Genomic DNA, 12,117 nt, shown 5'->3' on the forward strand with positions numbered 1-12,117 from the left:
CAAGGCCCTGTACAACTGCATTAAGATCTCCCTGCTCCGATACTCAAATCCTCTCGCTATGAAGGCCAACATGCCATTTGCCTTCTTCACCGCCTGCTGTACCTGCATGCCAATTTTCAATGACTGATGTACCATGACACCCAGGTCCCGTTGCACCTCCCCTTTTCCTAATCTGTCACCATTCAGATAATATTATTATTTCCTGTTTTTGCCACCAAAGTGGATAACCTCACATTTATCTACATTATACTGCATCTGCCATGCATTTGCCCACTCACCTAACTGTCCAAGTCACCCTGCAGCCTCTTAGCATCCTCCTCACAGCTCACACTGCCACCCAGCTTAGTGTCATCTGCAAACTTGGAGATATTACATTCAATTACTTCGTCTAAATCATTAATGTATATTATAAATAGCTGGGTTCCCAGCACTGAACCTTGCGGTACTCCACTAGTCATTGTCTTCCATTCTGAAAATGACCCGTCTTTCCTATTCTTTGCTTCCTGTCTGCCAACCAGTTCTCTATCCACGTCAATACATTACCCCCAATACCATGTGCTTTAATTTCTCAGACTAATCTTTTGTGTGGGACTTTGTCAAAAGCCTTTTGAAAGTCCAAATACACTGCATCCACTGGTTCTCCCTTGTCCACTCTACTAGTTACATCCTCAAAAAATTCTAGAAGATTTGTCAAGCATGATTTCCCTTTCATAAATCCATGCTGACTTGGACCGATCCTGTCACTGCTTTCCAAATACGCTGCTATTACATCTTTAATAATTGATTCCAACATTTTCCCCACTATCGATGTCAGGCTAACCGGTCTATAATTCTCTGTTTTCTCTCTTCCTCCTTTTTTTAAAAAGTGGGGTTACATTAGTTACCCTCCAATCCATACAAACTGATCCAGAGTCTATGGAATGTTGGAAAATGACTGTCAATACATCCACTATTTCTAGGGCCACTTCCTTAAATATTTTGGGATGCAGACTATCAGGTCCTGGGGATTTATCGGCCTTCAATCCCATCAACTTCTCTACCACAATTTCCTGACTAATAAGGATTTCCTTCAGTTCCTCCTTCTCGCTAGACCCTCGGTCCCCTAGTATTTCTGGAAGGTTATTTGTGTTTTCCTTAGTGAAGACAGAACCAAAGTATTTGTTCAATTGGTCTGCCATTTCTTTGTTCTCCATTATAAATTCACCTGATTCTGACTGCAAGGGACCTACGTTTGTCTTCACTAATCTTTTTCTCTTCACATATCTATAGAAGCTTTTGCAGTCAGTTTTTAATTTTCCCTGCAAGCTTACTCTCATACTCTATTTTCCCCCTCCTAATTAAATCCTTTGTCCTCCTCTGCTGAATTCTAAATTTCTCCCAGTCCTCAGGTTTGCTGCTTTTTCTGGCCAATTTATATGCCTCTTCCTTGGATTTAACACGATCCCTAATTTCCCTTGTTAGCTACGGTTGAGCCACCTTCCCCGCATTATTTTTATGCCAGACAGGGATATACAATTGTTGAAGTTCATCCATGTAATCTTTAAATGTCTGCCATTGCCTATCCACCTTCAACCCTTTAAGTATCATTCACCAGTCTATCCTACCAATTCATGTCTCATACCATCGAAGTTACCTTTCCTTAAGTTCAGGACCCTAGTCTCTGAATTAACTGTCACTCTGCATCTTAATAAAGAATTCTACCATATTATGGTCGTTCTTCTCCCAAGGAGCCTTGCACAACAAGCTTGCTAATTAATCCTCTCTCAATACACAACACCCAGCCTAGGATGGCCAGCTCTCTAGTTGGTTCCTCAACATATTGGTCTAGAAAACCATCCCTTATACACTTCAGGAAATCCTCCTCCACTGTATTGCTACCAGTTTGGTTAGCCCAATCTATATGTAGATTAAAGTCACCCAAGGTAACTGCTGTACCTTTATTGCATGCATCCCTAATTTCCTGTTTGATGCCATCCCCAACCTCACTACTACTGTTTGATGGTCTGTACACAACTCCCACTAGTGTTTTCTGTCCTTTGGTATTCCGTAGCTCTACCCATACAGATTCCACATCATCCAAGCTAATGTCCCTCCTTCCTATTGCATTAATCTCCTCTTTAACCAGCAACACTACCCCACCTCCTTTTCCTTTCTGTCTATCCTTCCTGAATATTGAATACCCCTGGATGTTGAGTTCCCAGCCTTGAAAGAAGTACAACCAAATCACTGTTTCACCTGTAAGGAATGTTTGGGGCCCTGGATAGTGGGAAGGGAGGAGGTAAAAGGGCAGGTGTTGCATATCCTATTGTGGTTCTTGGAGTTAGTGGAAGGGATGAGAGCCGAAGTACGAAAAATAGAACGGACACGGTCGAGGGCCATGTTAACCACGGTGGAGGGGAATCCTCAGTTGAGGAAAAAGGAAGGCACTAGTGTGGAAGGTGGCATCAGAACAGATGCGACGGAGACGGAGAATATTTTGTGTTTGCCTCCCTCTTTTGAGAATCATCAAACTTTTTCCACTTTCAAATTGTACAATTTTCTTCCTTTTATCCCTGATTTTGTTAAAGGTCAAATTTTGTTTGTATCTTTTTGTTTTTAAACAAAAAGCTTTATTTTTTTTGAACCATGAAAATATTAAGAACAGAGAATGAAATACAGGCCCAAATCCTGCTGGACAAATCATGCTGAGTTCACGACGCACCCCATTATTAATTCGAAGAGATATGCGAATCGCCACAACTTGTTGGTCTTTGCTTCACACAAAAGGCATCTCGCCCTCACACTCCCCATTATTGTTAAGAACTTGCTGGATTGCACATTAAACTCGCCGAAGAAAGTTAGTCATACTTCACAGCGCAAGTTCCTTTTTAACGATGTGATAATTGTTAATGCAGTGCCAATCAACCTCTCTGACCTAGAAAGGGAACTATTGTTGAATCTCATTATTGCATGCAATAAATTGTGAAGAGATTTTAAAAAAATTTACATTTACATTTTTTTTTCCTTTCTGTTTCTCTTTCTCTTAATCCAGTCTTTCTTTCCCACTCTTTTTTTTCCTTTCTCGTAATCCAATCTTTCTTTCCCTCTCTTCATTTCTCTTTCTGTACCTGATTTGACTCTAATTCACCCTATCTCCTTTTTCTTTCTCAATCCGTTAATCTCATTGATTAAGGAGAGACACAGTTTGTCCCATTGTTCAAGGAGGTCCCAGATGCACTGTTGCCCTCGCTGAGCTATTATCGGCTCGCACTTCCAGCAACTGCCAGGGCAAAAAGCTTTTGAGCTGTAGGGTGCAGTAAATAGACATGATGCCCCAATCCAGCAAGATTTTGGCCATTATGTTCATCAAATCTAAGTGGGAAACTCAAAATGTCCTATTCTCTGGTATCAAATAATTTACATTGACATCCTACTGTTTATTTGCCAGGTTTGCAAACTATGGCAGTTTGACATATTGGGCAGATTTGCGCCGTGACGAAGCTAACAAGTAATTTTTTGGGCGTTACACAAGTCGCACAAAATGTAGCGCTCGATCGGAAAATTCAGCAGCAGTTAAAAATTAGCACCGGCCCGTTTTATATGCCGTTTTTATGACATCAATCAGTGTGCAATGCTGCGCTATCGCTGGGGGGTGGAAAATTCGCCATTTTTAAGGCCAGCCTAAAAACACACCCGAAAAAAATCAAGTCTTACCAGGTCAGATCCAGGGACCACTCAGCGCTAATGGCACTCTCTTGAAAAACGGAACATAAAAGAATTTGGAGATAAGGTTGCATTTTACACTGTGAGCTTTATGGTAATTCATAGTTATTTTTTAAGTATATTTAAGGACATTTAAAAAAATGGGGCTATAATATCTCTGCCATTATTCCTGGCTGCTTTTTCTATGCAGCATCGAGTTGGAAGAAGGCTTATTCAAGAGTATTTTGAGCATAATCGAAGAGCTTGCAGGCATATGGGGAGGATTCCTTACCCACCACGATTTTACAAGGAACATCGCTCATACCAGTTGTCTGATGCCCAGTGCATTAGAAGGCTGCGCTTCCGAAAAGAGGTGGTCACAGAGATATGCCAGCTCATAAAGGCAGACCTACAGCCTACCAGCAGCATCAGGACTGTACTGCCCATTGAGGTGAAGGTGACTGCGGCACTTGCCTTCTATGCATCTGGCTCCTTTCAGGCATCATATGCTCTATTTCACAGCATGCGACACATCGTTGCATTTGCCAGGTTCGACTGTACGCATGCAGGATGGACTTCATAAACTTTCCAATGATCAAGGAGGCACACAACGAGAGGGCTGTAGATTTTGCACGAATTGCTGGCTTCCCCAAGGTTCAGGCTACCATTGATTATACGCACATTGCCCTGCGAGCACCTTTGGAGGATCCAGAGGTTGACCGAAATCGAAAGGGATTCCACTCCCTGAACGTGCAGATCGTCTATGACTGTCATCATCATCGGCAGTCCTCAAAATCAAGGAAGACTTGCTTCCACTCTAAAAGTGAGTTCTCAGGTGACTGTACAGTCCAATACAGGAATTATAGTCTCTGTCACAGGTGGAACAGACAGTCGTTGAAGGAAAGGGTGGGTGGTTTGCTGCATGCTCCTTCCGCTGCCTGCACTTGGTTTCTGCATGCTCTCGGCGATGAGATTCGAGGTGCTCACCACCCTGCCGGATGCTCTTCCTCCACTTAGGGTGGTCTTTGGCCAGGGATTCCCAGGTGTCGGTGGGGATGCTGCACTTTATCAAGGAGACTTCGAGGGTGTCCTTGAAACATTTCCTCTGCCCACCTGGGGATTGCCTGCCATGTAAGAGTTGCGAGTAGAGCGCTTGCTTTGGAGTTTTGTGTCCGGCATGCGGACAATGTGGCCTGCCCAATAGAGCTGGCCAACTGTGGTCAGTGCTTCGATTCTGGGGATTTTGGCCTGATCGAGAACATTGACGTTGGTGCGTCTATCCTCCCAGGGGATTTGCAGGATCGTGCGGAGACAACCTTGGTGGTGTTTCTCCAGCGATTTAAGGTGTCTACTGTATATGGTGCACGTCTCTGAGCCATACAGGAGGGCGGGTATCACTACAGCCTGTAGACCATAAGCTTGGTACCAGATTTGGGGGCCTGATCTTCGAACACTCAGTTCCTCAGGCAACCAAAGGCTGCGCTGGCGCACAAGAGGCGATGTTGGACCTCGTCGTCGATGTCTGCCCCTGCTGATAGTAGGCTCCTGAGGTATGGAAAGTGATCCACGTTGTCCCTGTGCTGTAGTTCGACGACAGAGGATGAGACAGTCTTGGATTTGGCCTGGAGGCAACGAAGGTTGAACAGATTCCCACTGGTTCTATAGTTTAGTTCCACTCCAGCAGGAAGCTTGTTGAGTGTGAGGAGCATTGCAGCGAGGAAGATCGAGAAGAGGGTTGTCGCGATAATGCATCCCTGCTTGACCCCGCTCCGGACATGGATTGGGTCTGTGGTGGATCCATTGGTCCGGATCACGGCTTGCATGTCGTCGTGGAGCAGGCGGAGGATGGCGACAAACTTTTGGGGGCAGCCGAATCGGAGGAGGACGCTCCATAGTCCCTTGTGGTTAACAGTGTCAAAGGCCTTTGTGAGGTCAAGAAGGCCATGTACAAGGGTTGGTGCTGTTCCCTGCATTTCTCTTGCAGTTGTTGCGCCGTGCAGATCATGTCTGTTGTACGCTGTAGTGGACGGAATCCGCATTGTGACTCTGGTAGGAGTTCCTCAGCCACAGGGAGAAGCCACATACTCAGCGCATCATGGCAGTAAATGCACAATTTCCAGGGAGCATCCATGATGCTTTCATCATGCGTGAGAGCACTGTCTCATACCTGTTCGAGTGTCAGTCACAAGGCCAGAGCTGGATGCTCGGGGACAAAGGTTACGGTCTCGCCACCTGGCTCATGACAGCCCTCCGGAACCCTCAAACACAAGCTGACCATTGCTATAATGAGAGCCATGCAGCCACATGCAACATCGTTGAACAAAGAATTGGAATGCTCAAGCAATGCTGCTGATTTTTAAAAATTTTTTTAAATATTATTTATTCGTAGCCAATCTTTCCAATTCTTTGTCAAATCACAAACGCCAGAGGTCACCTTGCACACATCAAGGATCACTCTGCACCAATGCTCTTAGCCAAAAGGCCGAGAGCCACTGCACCGTTCCTGGAAGTACTGCAATACCAGGTTCGTGCCATGGAGGTGGATGGGTCAGGCCCCCCACACACCTCCGCAATGCTGCTGATGCCTGGACCACTCTGGAGGCTCCCTGCAAAACTGACCTCAGCAGGTCGCTGAGTTCATTATGGTGTGCTGCATGCTACACAACTTAGTCATAATGAGGGGACAGGATATGCCACTGGAGGCTGCAGGACCACCTCAGGAGAGAGGGGAGGAAGGGGATGGTGGGGGGGGGGCGGGGTGGTGGTTGGAGGAGGAGGACCATGAGGAGGAGGACAAGGAGCCTGGCGATGAACTCATACCATGACCACCCCCAGCACCACCACAGGGGAGGCCTCGTGGAGCTTGATCCACTGCAAAAGCCTTACGTGAGCAGCTCATAAATTAACGCTTTGCTTGAACAGTGAACGGCATGTTTCACCGTTGCCTGCCCACTCTATCCCACCATGTTGACTATTCCCCCTCTTAGTCTGCAAATGAGACACTTCACAGGAATGGTTAAGGTGAACAAAAGAATTTATTTAACATACAGTAACTTGAATAAGATTTATTAAACATTGTAAACGTAATTTATAAACTGTAATAAAATTTATTATTATAACATTATTGTGAACTTTTAATAACGTAACAAAATTGGGAAATTTGGAAAACTTTTATAAAATAGTAACAACAAAACAGCAACAAAACAACGAATGAACAACGAAAGAACAACCCCTGCAAGAACATCTTTTACCTGCGGTCCCTTCTCCCCGCCCTCCCCCCCGCGTCCTAATCCCCCTCCCTCGCGTCATGACCATACCCAAGGTGGTACCCAGACGTCGTCCAACAATGCGGCCAGAGTCCTGCTCTAAAAGGAGGATAGAGAATGGCATGTGTGGATCCCCTGGAAAAGCTCAGGGTATAGAAGGCCCGGCTTCTGAGTGGTGAGCCTCTTGCTCGGCCTCGCCACTCACAGGTGATGTGGGTCTGGTTGCTGTGACACTGAGGACTGCAGTGCCAAATGTCGAGACCATCAATTGGGCGTGGTCATTGACAGCCCGACAGTCTGAGCCATGTCCTCCCCTTTGTACGCCGATAGTGCCGCTGCAATGCTTGCGGGAAAAGCAACCAAGACTTCCAACTGGCTTTGTCGACTCATCCGCCGAGAGATGGCTTACGGGATTCAACCCTTGGAGTGCTTGGCTGCACGAAACTTGGACCCGGGGCCTCGGATTGGGGAAAGCCCAAGAATGTGTCTTCCTGCTCAGAGCTACTGAATGCCGCAGATAAAAGTGTTGTGTCCTTACACACTACTATAAATTCACACGAGGCACATTCTGCAGACAAAGTCACTCTGTGACCTAACCTTTATTCACAGGACCAAGAAGTGCTGAGGGTGGGTGGAGCTTCCCCTTTTATACCTGAAAGACCAGGCTAGGAGTGTCTCCCACAAGTTCACCCCCTGTGGTCAAGGTGCATTTCTTAGGTGGATATAGTATGCAGTGTTGTCACATGAAGGTTACAGTTACATGAAGGTTACATACATGACATTACCTCCCCTCCACATCTTGTGGGGTCAAAGATTAAGTCTTTCGGGCGATCGACGCTCTCTTGTGGAGCGCCGCAGTTGGGGCTCTGATTGTTGAGCCTTGGCATGCGTCTTTGTCCTTTGTGGTGATTCCGGCTCTTCCGGGCTGGCCGCAGGGACTGTGCAGGCTGCTGAAAGTTCTTGTTGCTCATTCACTGGCGGTGGTGTGGGCAGCATCTCATGATCTTCCTCAGGTTCCTCAGTGTCCATGCTGAACCTTTTTTTTACTTGGTCCAGATGCTTACGGCATATCTGTCCATTGTTAAGTCTGACCACTATGACCCTATTCCCCTCTTTGCCAATTACCCTCAAGCCACATGGGCCCCAAAGCATGATTAAGAACAAATACAGGGTCATCGATTTCTATACATCTCCCTTTTGAGTTACGGTCATGATACTCATTTTGGGACTGGCGCTTGCCCTCAACAATGTCTGACAGGACTGGATGAATGAGAGACAGCCGAGTTTTAAGCGTACGTTTCATGAGTAGTTCTGCGGGCGGGACTCCCGTGAGCGAATGCGGTCGGGACCTCTAGGCCAGCAGGAGGCGCGATAGGCGGCATTAAAGGGAGTGTCCTTGAATCCGGAGCATGCCTTGCTTTATGATTTGGACCGCACGTTCCGCCTGGCCATTGGAGGCCGGCTTGAACGGTGCTGTCCTGACATGTTTGATGCCATTACCCGACATGAACTCCCAGAATTCATAGCTAGTGAAACACAGGCCGTTGTCGCAAACCAGGATGTCCAGCAAGCCGTGGGTCGCAAAGACTGCATGCAGACTCTCCATAGTGGTGGATGTCATGCACGAATTCAATATGACGCACTCGATCCATTTCGAGTACGCATCAACAACAACGAGGAACATTTTTCCCATGAACGGGCCGGCGTAGTCTACGTGAATACGTGACCATGGCCTGGTGGGCCAGGGCCACGGGCTGAGTGGGGCCTCTCTGGGGGCATTACCAAGCTGGGCACACGTCGTGCACCTGCGAACACAGTGTTCCAGGTCTGAGTCAATTCACGGCCACCATACATGTGACCGGGCAATGGCAAAGATAGAGGGGTGCGAAATTGAGAGGTGACGTCACAGCCAAGCTGGTAAGTGGTTGGCTGTTCGACTGGTAAGTATAACTCTCTTTTAGACTGACTTTTAGATTGGTTTAATTGGCAGCGAACTACTAAGTAGCTGTTTGGTGTTTAAGTAAATTTTAATAAGTAAATTAATTTAAGGGTTAAGTCATGGCAGGAGAGCTCGGACCCGTGTCATGCTCCTCCTGTGCTATGTGGGAAATCAGGGACACTGAACTATGTGTGCAGGAAGTGTGTCCAGCTGCAGCTCCTGACAGACCGCATGACGGCACTGGAGCTGCGGATGGACTCACTCTGGAGCATGCGCGATGCTGAGAATGTTGTGGATAGCACATTTAGTGAGTTGGTCACACTGCAGGTAAGGGTTATGACAGATAGTGAATGGGTGACCAAGAGACAAGGCAAGAGCAGGAAGGTAGTGCAGGAGACCCCTGTGGTCATCTCCCTCCAAAACAGATATACCGTTTTGGATATTGTTGGGGGAGACGACTTACCAGGGGAAGGCACCAGCAGCCAGGTTCATGGCACCATGGGTGGCTCTGCTGCACGGAAGGGCGGGAAAAAGAGTGGGAGAGCTATAGTGATAGCGGACTCTATTGTAAGGGGAATAGATAGGAGTTTCTGCGGCCGCAACCGAGACTCCAGGATGGTATGTTGCCTCCCTGGTGCAAGGGTCAAGGATATCTCGGAGCGGCTGCAGAACATTCTGGAGAGGGAGGGTTAACAGCCAGTTGTCATGGTAACTGTAGGTACCAACAATATAGGTAAGAAGCGGGAAGAGGTCCTACAAGCTGAATTTAGGGAGCTAGGAATTAAATTAAAAAGTAGGACCTCAAAGGTAGTAATCTCTGGATTGCTACCAGTGCCACGTGCTAATCAGAGTAGAGGGAGCAGGATAGTTAGAATAAATACGTGGTGCAAGAGGGAGGGATTCAAATTCCTGGGACATTGGAACCAGTTCTGGGGGAAGTGGGACCTGTACAAAAGGGACGGTTTGCACTTGGGCAGGACTGGAACTGATGTCCTGGGGGTAACATTTGCTAATGCAGTTCGGGAATGTTTAAACGAATATGACAGGGGGATGGGAACCTATGCAGCGAGACAGGGCGAAGTAATATGGAGTTAGAAACAGATGGTAGAAAGATAAAAAGCAATAGTGGAAGGCTGAGTAAACAAAGGCAAGAAACAAAAAGGGCTACACTACATCATAATTCTAAAAGGACAAAGGGTGTTAAAAAAACAAGCCTGAAGGCTTTGTGTCTTAATGCAAGGAGTATCCGTAATAAGGTGGATGAATTAACTGTGCAAATAGATGTTAACAAATATGATGTGATTGTGATTACAGAGACGTGGCTCCAGGATGATCAGGGCTGGGAACTCAATATCCAAGGGTATTCAACATTCAGGAAGGATAGAATAAAAGGAAAAGGAGGTGGGGTAGCATTGCTGGTTAAAGAGGAGATTAATGCAATAATTAGGAAGGACATTAACTTGGATGATGTGGAATCTATATGGGTAGAGCTGCAGAACACCAAAGGGCAAAAAACATTAGTGGGAGTTCTGTACAGACCTCCAAACAGTAGTTGTGATGTTGGGGAGGGCATCAAACAGGAAATTAGGGGTGCATGCAATAAAGGTGCAGTAGTTATCATGGGCGACTTTAATATGCATATAGATTGGGCTAACCAAACTGGAAGCAATATGGTGGAGGAGGCTTTCCTGGAGTGCATGAGGGATGGTTTTCTAGACCAATATGTCGAGGAACCAACTAGTGGGGAGGCCATCTTAGACTGGGAATTGTGTAATGAGAGAGGATAAATTAACAATCACATTGTGCAAGGCCCCTTGGGGAAGAGTAACCATAATATGGTGGAATTCTACATTAGGATGGAGAATGAAACAGTTAATTTAGAGACCATGGTCCAGAACTTAAAGAAGGGTAACTTTGAAGGTATGAGGCGTGAATTGGCTAGGATAGATTGGCGAATGATACTTAAGGGTTTGACAGTGGATGGGCAATGGCAGACATTTAGAGACCGCATGGATGAACTACAACAATTGTACATCCCTGTCTGGCGTAAAAATAAAAAGGGAAGGTGGCTCAACCGTGGCTATCAAGGGAAATCAGGGATAGTATTAAAGCCAAGGAAGTGGCATACAAATTGGCCAGAAATAGCAGCGAACCCGGGGACTGGGAGAAATGTAGAACTCAGCAGAGGAGGACAAAGGGTTTGATTAGGGCAGGGAAAATAGAGTACTAGAGGAAGCTTGCAGGGAACATTAAGACTGACTGCAAACGTTTCTATAGATATGTAAAGAGAAAAAGGTTAGTAAAGACAAATGTAGATCCCCTGCAGTCAGAATCAGGGGAAGTCATAATGGGGAACAAAGAAATGGCAGACCAATTGAACAACTTTGGTTCGCTATTCACTAAGGAGGACACAAACAACCTTCCGGATATAAAAGGGGTCAGAGGATCTAGTAAGAAGGAGGAACTGAGGGAAATCGTTATTAGTCGGGAAATTGTGTTGGGGAAATTGATGGGATTGAAGGCTGATAAATCCCTAGGGCCTGATGGACTGCATCCCAGAGTACTTAAGGAGGTGGCCTTGGAAATAGCGAATGCATTGACAGTCATTTTCCAATATTCCAAAGACTCTGGATCAGTTCCTATGGAGTGGAGGGTAGCCAATATAACCCCACTTTTTAAAAAAGGAGGGAGAGAGAAAACAGGGAATTATAGACCGGTCAGCCTGACATCGGTAGTGGGTAAAATGATGGAATCAATTATTAAGGTTGTCATAGCAGCGCATTTGGAAAGAGGTGACATGCTAGGTCCAAGTCAGCATGGATTTGTGAAAGGGAAATCATGCTTGACAAATCTTCTGGAATTTTTTGAGGAAATTTCCAGTAGAGTGGACAAGGGAGAACCAGTTGATGTGGTGTATTTGGACTTTCAGAAGGCGTTCGACAAGATCCCACACAAGAGATTAATGTGCAAAGTTAAAGCACATGGGATTGGGGGTAGTGTGCTGATGTGGATTGAGAACTAGTTGGCAGACAGGAAGGAAAGAGTAGGAGTAAATGGGTACTTTCAGAATGGCAGGCAGTGACCAGTGAGGTACCGCAAGGTTCTATGCTGGGGCCCCAGCTGTTTACATTGTACATGAATGATTTAGACGAGGGGATTAAATGTAGTATCTCCAAATTTGCGGATGACACTAAGTTAGGTGGCAGTGTGAGCCTCGAGGAGGATGCTATG

This window comes from Pristiophorus japonicus, chromosome 3, assembly GCF_044704955.1.
Source record: "Pristiophorus japonicus isolate sPriJap1 chromosome 3, sPriJap1.hap1, whole genome shotgun sequence".
NCBI classification, from domain to species: domain Eukaryota; kingdom Metazoa; phylum Chordata; class Chondrichthyes; family Pristiophoridae; genus Pristiophorus; species Pristiophorus japonicus.